The sequence below is a fragment of the Coturnix japonica genome, chromosome 26 (assembly GCF_001577835.2).
Source record: "Coturnix japonica isolate 7356 chromosome 26, Coturnix japonica 2.1, whole genome shotgun sequence".
NCBI classification, from domain to species: Eukaryota; Metazoa; Chordata; class Aves; order Galliformes; family Phasianidae; genus Coturnix; species Coturnix japonica.
In genome coordinates this window covers 185,618-194,061 of record NC_029541.1, presented here as the reverse complement: position 1 = coordinate 194,061, position 8,444 = coordinate 185,618, and the positions used below count along the sequence as shown (strand labels likewise).

The window sequence follows — 8,444 nt, the reverse complement described above, 5'->3', positions numbered from 1 at the left end:
TAGGGGAAATGGTTTTAAGTTAAAAGAGGGAAGATTTAGGTTGGATGTTAGGGGGAAGTTCTTTACTAGGAGGTAAACTACTTCCAGGTTACTACTTCCAGGTTAGGCCCTGGAACAGGCTGCCCAGGGATGTTGTGGATGCCCCGTCCTTGGAGGTGTTCATGACCAGGTTGGACGGGGCCCTGGGCAACCTGATCTAGTAAAGGTGTATGTTTGGTGGCCCTGCTAGGCAGGGGGGTTGAAACTACATGATCCTTGTGCTCCCTTCCAACCCGGGTCATTCTGTGATTCTGTGATTTCCCTTATGATCAGTTCTAAGATTTATTTTTTTCATCAAGTGAAAGGACAATCATAGACAAATAAAACTATTACGTCACCCCCAAGCACTTGTAACTCCTTGGATCTGCTGGAGTTACTCTGCCCAGCAGAGAATACTGTGATCATCATTAAAGAAATGGAAGGAAAGCTCCCCAGCACAGCAAAGTCTGAAGCACAAGTCCAATTGGTGACAGGTGGACAGGTGGCCTGGGTGATCTTGGAGGTCTTTTCCAACCTTGGTGATTTGTTATGGTTCCATGAGTAAATCGATCATTCATTTCAGTTACAAAGAATATTTTTAGTGGAATCACTCCAAAATCATTATGTGAATACATAAAAAATCCAACATTCCACACTCTGAACACAAAATACTACAAAGACACTTGTATTCTATGTACTGCCAACCTCTGGTGTAGTTGTGCTGGTGGCTGTACACAGGGGATGAATTGGAACAGGTGGGCATACCCAAAGGTCTGCACATGCACAGCAGGACAGGCCTGTGGTTTCTCAACCTAATTCTGCAGAAGAGCCGTTGCAGAAGTTATTTTTGCCCCATTACATGCAGGCACCAGACCAAGGTAAGGTGGTTGGAAAACAGTGATAAAGACTTTGTAAAGGTGACAGAAGTGTGGCTTAAAGAAATCAAAACTCTGTACTCATGTGATACATAAAATTTCCACTATCTGGAGTGGTCCCTGAGGCGTAGTGGTAAGGACCCATTGAGAACGATGCCTTCTATTCCCTTGTACTGAAAGTAGACTCAAGTACGGAACTGCAGCTCAATGGGAATGTTCTACAACACCCAAGTGACTGGAATCCAAAGATTCAGGGCAAGGAAGTTGTTTTATTGCATTGCCACATCCCTGCAACTCTTTGCACTCTTAAAGTGCCTTGTATGTGTGTCCAAGAAAACCTCAGAGACACTCCTCCCTAGGTACACCCCCAGCATATAATTATGACACCTTATTGATGAAAAGACACTTACTCGTGCATCTGGGCTAGAGTTCTGGCTGATGCTCATGTGTCTTTTAAGGTCTCTTCCAATACAAGTCCATCTGTGACTCTACGCGAGAAAATTCTTTTTCTACTAAATCAGGACACAGCTCTTCCTTAATAAACTGGTGCTCTGAAATCTCCTGTGGAATCATTTTTCTGTCACACAGATCTTCTAACTGGATGTAGAAAGGAACAGAAGGACAGGCAGGTTTCCTGGAGGTGCAGACCGCAGTATATCACCTGTAATGAACCCCTCATTGCAGTGAGTATTTCCATGTGGTTCTCACAGAATCACAGAATGACCCGGGTTGGAAGGGACCTCAAGGATCATGTAGTTCCAACCCCCCTGCCTAGCAGGGCCATCAAACATCCACATTTACTAGATCAGGTTGCCCAGGGCCCCGTCCAACCTGGCCTTGAACACCTCCAAGGACGGGGCATCCACAACATCCCTGGGCAGCCTGTTCCAGGGCCTAACCACTCTCCTAGTAAAGAACTTCCCCCTAACATCCAACCTAAATCTTCCGTCCTTCAACTTGGATCCATTTCCCCTAGTCCTGCTACTGTCAGCCCTTCTCACTGTATCCCACCTAACTAATTTCCCACCTTTCCAAGTGATGCTGTGATTTAAAACACCATGAGCCTTTTATTCCTGCGTAAGCATTTTTTACGGCATTTCAGTGAACTTGGTATCAAGGAAGGAGGTGCTCGTGCTGCACTTAATCTCCCTCTAGAATGACTGTGTAAGTTATTATGAGTTATGCTTAATGTTGCAATATGCGCCGAGTCTTCCTAGAGGCCTCTGAGATGGAAGGCAGAAGTACAACACCCAGCTAGATCCTAAAAGTGCTAATATTGTTATGTCTTTATCTTCAACTCTAATGATCTCCAATCTCAGAAAAGTTAAGCTTTTTGATTCATCACTTTACACTTAATATTATCTATATCTATATTATCTCTATCTGTGAGAACAGCCTTGTTTTTCTTGCCAGTTCTGCTTCACAAGACACACTGGAGTCATAATAGGCTGCTTTTATCTTTGTACCCATCAGATGCAAGGACTTCTTCCTCAGGTTTCTCATATATTGTTTTGGATTAGAGTGCACCAAGGTGGAAAGTTGCTCACTGTTGCATCCCAAAAAATGGAAATCCACCAAACTGGGGAAAAACAACCGAGGATCAGCCAAAAGCCTCTGTGATGAGGCTGAGGATGGAAAAATGGGGATTAAGTAAATGAACATACGACCTCACAGATGCAACTGAGCATGCCCAGAAGGACATTAGCATATATGAATAATTTCTTGGAAAAGAATGAATATGTATGCCCGTGTACTGCTTGTGCATGTTGAAACAGTTCAAATGTAGAACCTGAACTTTGAGAGAGCATGCTTGCTTGTCAAGTGTCCGGAGAATAAAGGAATACCACTCTGTGACACCACACTGGAGTTAGAGAGTTTTATTCCTAGATTTTGGATGATGGAACATCAACACTTTTATTTATTTCTTTATTTATTTATTTATTTATTGCATTTAGGGGCATCTCTGATTGTGATCAACTTTTGTAAGACAGCAGATATCTGTCTCATTTCAGTGCTGTACAGGATTGGTTTTCATCAGTCAGATGCCTCTAGCCCTGTCTTGGTGCACCTTTGTGCTTTTCTCTGAGGTGTGCTCCAGTTTTTAAGATTGGACAAAGGAGGAGGGGAAGTCAGGAAGGATGTGGTGGAGACCTTGTGGAGGAATGAGTGCCCAGAGTGAGGGAGAAGTCCAGGCACAGAGACAGGCATTCATCCTGAAATGCAGACTGAACAGGTCTGTGGTCAGGAAACAGAGCTGCCTTCCAGTCCCAGTTGTAGAAGGGCTGTAGGGTCTGGAGTTCTTCAGGCTTTTCCACCTTGGAGCACTATAGGATACTTCAGACTGAGACTGGGATTCTTGTCACCTCTCTTCCTCTGAGCTGATCTCTGTGACAACTTTACAGGACGTTTGCCTGGTTGCTTTCAATATGAAACCCCTGCAACTTCTCAAGAGGTGACAAGTTTTCTGGCAAGTGTGATCTTATCCCAGCTGCTGGAACGCTGTCCTGAGGGAAAGAATTCTCTGAAATGCATTTCGTTTTCCATCCCCACATGATAAAAAGAAGATAGGAAGAAAGAGGACAGGAAAACAACTTCTTATTTTTTTAACCTCATCTACATATTTTCTAGTGCCTGAGATCTCTATTTATTTACTTTCCCATCAAAGAGTAAGACTCCGATAAGGAGTATTCTGCTTTGCTCACTGATGTGTCTGCTTGCTTCCAGCTGTGTACAGTGTGCCTGACAGGGATGCTGGAGGGAAATCTCACCGAGGTGGCAGAGTTTGTTCTGCTAAGCTTCACTGACAACCCTCAGGTATGAGCCCTCCTCTTCACTCTGCTGCTCCTCATTTACACTGCCAGCCTGGGGGAATCTCACCATCATCATGTTAACCGAGTTGACTCTCACCTGCAGACCCCCATGTACTTTTTCCTCTGTAACCTGTTCTTCATTGACATCACCTACTCCTTTGTGATTGCTCCCAAGACACTGGCCAATCTGTTAGCAAAGAAGAAAGTAATTTCATTTCTGGGCTGGGCTGTGCAATTTTTTCTTCACTCTTTTTCCATCAATGCTGAAGTCGTGCTCTTAGCCGTGATGGCGTACGATTGGTTTTGTGTCTGTTTGCAACCCACTGCGGTATGCGGTCCTTATGTCCAGACAGAAGTGTGCTCAGCTGGTCTCTGTCTCATACCTGTGTTGATGCATCAGTTCAGTTGCCCACACAGCTTCCCTGTTCAGCCTGTCCTTCTGCGGGTCCCGTGTCATCGATCACTTTTTCTGTGACATCTCCCCACTGCAGCAGCTCTCTTGCTCTGACAAGCGTTTTGCACAAGGGTTACACGTGGCCTTTGCTGCAGTGGCAGGCTCGGGCACTGTGAGCATCATGCTCATCTCTTACCTGTGCATCATCTTTGCTGTCCTGCAGATTCATGGTGCCCGAGAAAGGTGGAAAGCCTTTTCCACCTGTGCCTCCCACCTGTCTACTATCACCCTGTTTTATGGGACTCTCTTCTTCATCTACTTAATACCCGTGCTCAGCAGCTCTGCTGATCAAGTGCAAAGTGGCAGCTGTGTTTTACACACTGGTAATCCCTGCGGTGAAGCCCCTGATTTACAGCCTGAGGAACAGGGAGGTGAAGGATGCCCTGAGGAGGTTGATACAGAAAGCATTTGTCAATAAGTAAAATCCTCTCATGGAACAAATCTGAAGGTATGTAAGATTAGGAGGTGACTACACAGAGTATAACTTGCATCTTGTCGAAAACAGCAGGGAACCTCAATGAGACAGCACGCTGCTCTTTCATTTCCCTTGGCATAGAACTCCTCAGAAGTAAGTCAGCAGAGAGAAAGTCCAGCCACAGTATTAACACCCATCAGTTGTCTTCACTGTCAGAAAATGTCAGTTGGGGTCCTGAGAGACAGATCCCAGTTTCCTCCCACAGGCTCACTGCAGTCTCCACAACTCCCACAGGCTGTTGAACATCCAGCTATGCTCCTGAGGAACACAGCAGAAGAAATAAGGACTTAGGGTGAAAAACCTTCCTGATGTCTTATTGCAAGCCAGATGTTGTGATATCCAGTGTTACTAAGCATCTTTGAGGTGAAGGGCTGGAAAGGAGTAGCTTTCTGAAGACACCCAAAGCAGAGAAAGAAATGTCAGGTAAATAGAGATGATTTTCTTGTACTGAGAAGAAATTGTGTATAGGATATGGCAGGATTGTACAGAAAGTCATCAGGCAGCTGTAGCAATAAGGCAGAAGTCCATTCCCAACACAAGAGTATGATCCCCATCACTGTAATCTGCTTTGTGAGGAATATTCCAAAAACTAATAATGTAAGAATGACGGTATACTAAGTTGTACCAAGCAGTTGCATCACTAGCTCAAATGAAGCAGCACCTAACCTTTGTAGAAGTTCGTTCTGCATTTGTATGGCCTCATCCACAAAATGCCCAGGTCCAGCCACCTGTCTAGGTTTCCTTGCTGGTTGTGTAGGAAGAATTGTGTCTCTTGAGAACTACTCCCTCTCCTCAGGCACCTTTTTTAGCAAAGGAGCTTTCTTTTTGAAGGTTTCTGCCTGCCACAGAATGTGAGCAATGACAAGTATGGAGCAGAACACGTGTCACCCAGCTTTGCTTTTCCTGAGAGAAATAACACTGTGCTCACATTCCTCATTTCCAAGCTCTGCTTAATGGGTTCTGTTTATTCCTACGTAATCCTTTCAGCTTTGCACATTAGTTAAGCATCTCCCAGCCAGTAGAAATAATAGTAATGTTCTGCTAAAAGATAAACTTTTTGCGGAATTTATCTCCAGAGCTTACTGTGTCTTGCCTTGTAGTCAGCTGGGATTTCAGAGATGTTTTGGGTAGCCTGCTCTGCAAGCAGTTAAAATCTTTTAGACTGGGCTATTCCTAATGAATTACAGACACACTAGAAAGTGGAGTTTTTATCTCCAAGGCTTATATCTGTAAAGGCTGTGCGGAAGGAGAATGTCTGCTCCTAGAAGGTATTGGTCAGGGCTCTTTACCTTTGTCCTATCCCTACAGACCCCCTTTAGATATTGAAAGGACACACTCAGGTCACCTCACACCATTCTCCAGGCTACACAGCCCCAGCTCTCAGCCTGTCCACGTAGCAGAGTTGTTTCATCCCTGGGTTCCTATTTGTGGACCTCCTCTGGAGCACTCTAACAGCCCCATGTCTCTCCTGCACTGAGGACTCCACATCTGAACACAGTGCTGCTGGGGAAATCTCGCCAGCACAGACAGAGGAGCAGATCCCCTCCCTCTCTCTGCTGAGACAAGTTCACCCATCTTGTTACCAAGGAAAGCCTGCTGGAGAGAGTTGAAAAAGCACTAGGAACACACTCTCAGCGGTATGATTTGAGCTTTGAGTGGTCCTGCACGAAATCAGGAGTGGCAGTTAATGATCCTCATTAACTGTTCAGGTTCAGGTTATGCTATGATTTCATGATTCTACAGACTTGCAGGATGTCTGTCACTTGTTCTTGGGACTGCTGTCAGTTTACATGGGCCTTATGGCTGTGGTGATGAGTTAGCTACATAGAAATTTTGGCCCTAGTACAGGCAGAGCTGATGGCAGGAGTCAATGCCCAGCCAGGTGTGCCCGACCCAGCCCAGCTGGGCAGGGATAACAAGGTAACCCACAGGGCCATTGGCTTAGGCTGCAGCTATCTTACACTGCTGGAGGTTGTTCCAGCCTTGTCTCTGTGCCTCTGCTGGATCCAGAGCTCAAGATGGACGAGCAGAACCTCTGTGGGAGTTGTGTTTTAATCCAGCAGGTGCTTGGATTAAACTGCATATGCTCATCTGCTCACTCCCCACTCTTCCTAGTGATCACTGATCAAGAGAGGGTGTCACTGGTCATCAGGGGGCTTCATTGGTCATCAGGAGATTTGAGGCGTCCATGGGAGGGGATGAGCAGACCTTGTTCTGGGAGATGGGGCACTGACGCAAGAGGACTAAAGCAGACCCAAAGGAGGGACAAGTGGCTGCAGAAAGACTGGGGGTAAAAGGAGGGTGATGTAGTCACGCTGTGTCCATGGATCAAAGTGTAACGAGTTTGGGAGGAATTGTATGGAGGAGCTGAGAGAGAGCAGAGGGAGGGTACTGGGGCTGCTTGGCAGCATGAGGATCTCCATCCTTTAGGACTTTGAGGCAGATGATGAGAGAGGGTGGTGAAGCCCACAGGGGTGCAGGACATGGTGCGCATGGCATGGAGCTGGGGAAGCTTCCCAGCACTTTGAGGTGACCACTGCCAGGCAGAGACAGATCCAAGCAGTCCATGCTGAGCATGAGAACAAGGACACAGACACACAGAGTGTAGCTTTGCTGAGGGATTTATTGATCATCAGAGGGTGTCATTGATCATCAGGGTCTTCATTGGTCATCAGAGGGCAACGCTGGTCATCAGAGGGCAGCAATGGTCATCAGAGGATGTCAGAGGGCATCACTGGAAAGGAGAAGCCTTGTCCCTGCAGGGTTTGTCCCCAAGGACTTAGGGCAGGAGAAGGACTGGCAGCAGCCAAGAGACCCAGGGCAGGATGTGGGTCCCATGGGGACAGAAGCCATAGCCCCTGTCTCAGCTGCATGGTGACTCTGGGCCATCCATAGGGCACCCTGAGCCTGCCCCCTCCAGATCTGTTCCTCTGCACATCGCTGTAGACTGCAAGGGAAGGGCTGGAGGTGAGAGTGCCCAGGTCCCCCTGGAACAGGTCAGGGACAGTCCCCTCCATACCATCAATTCCCAGCACCTGATGCCCAGTCCTCAGGGCTCCAGATACAGCCAGGGTCCCCTAAGTCCCCTGTGGGGTTGTAAGCATCCCTGTGCTGCTCACCTAGACATGTAAATCCAGGGCCACACGTCTCACGCGCGGGGGATTCTCCTCTGTCCTGCTGAGCACATCCTGGGGAAAAAGGGGTCGTTAGGGACACACAGAGGGTATGGGGAGAATGGAACACACTGGGAGCAATAAGACACAGTGGGACACCCTGAAGGTGCAGGGACCCATTGTGGGCACAAGAACAGCATGGCCAAGGCACGGTCCTGTAGCCAGCTCAGCCCCAACTGCCCCCCATTGCCTCCTTCCCCTGACCATTGCCCTCCCACATCTGGAGGGAGCCCAACAGAGGCTTTGGGGCGGCAGGAGTGTCTCCAAGTCTCAGGGGAACTGAGAACAGCAAGACATCCCAGCCCCATCCTTGCCCCAGGGTCACCCAACTCACCAATCCAGGAAGGGCAACAGCAACAGGTGGTGGCGCCTGGGGAAGAAGAGCCATGAGGCAGCAATGAGGGAACTGTGAGTCTGGGGGATCACAGGGTGACCCCATCCAAGCAGCCTGGTTGGTCCCAGGGCTGCCCCCAACCTCATGGTTGCCAAGGTCTTTGTGCACCTCTGCCCATGGAGGAGCCCAGGGCTGGGGCTGGGCATAAGGACAGAGCAGGGATTTGGGGGGCCCAAAGGAGGGGAATAGGGGTGCCAAGAGTCTTGGGGGTGCTAAACAGAGAGGAACAGAGAATGAGGGAAAAT

At 47.8% G+C, this 8,444-nt stretch overlaps 1 protein-coding gene and 2 pseudogenes across 1 annotated transcript in view; 2 read left to right on the top strand and 1 right to left on the bottom strand.

Moving 5' to 3' along the window:
• LOC107324590 overlaps nt 1-8,444 on the top strand; it is a 226,993-nt pseudogene that overhangs the window by 120,145 nt on the left and 98,404 nt on the right.
• Nucleotides 1-8,444, bottom strand: part of LOC107324622 (olfactory receptor 14J1-like) — a 148,696-nt gene that overhangs the window by 91,498 nt on the left and 48,754 nt on the right. The window lies entirely within an intron of this gene.
• On the top strand, nt 3,555-4,636 carry LOC107324626 (annotated as a pseudogene).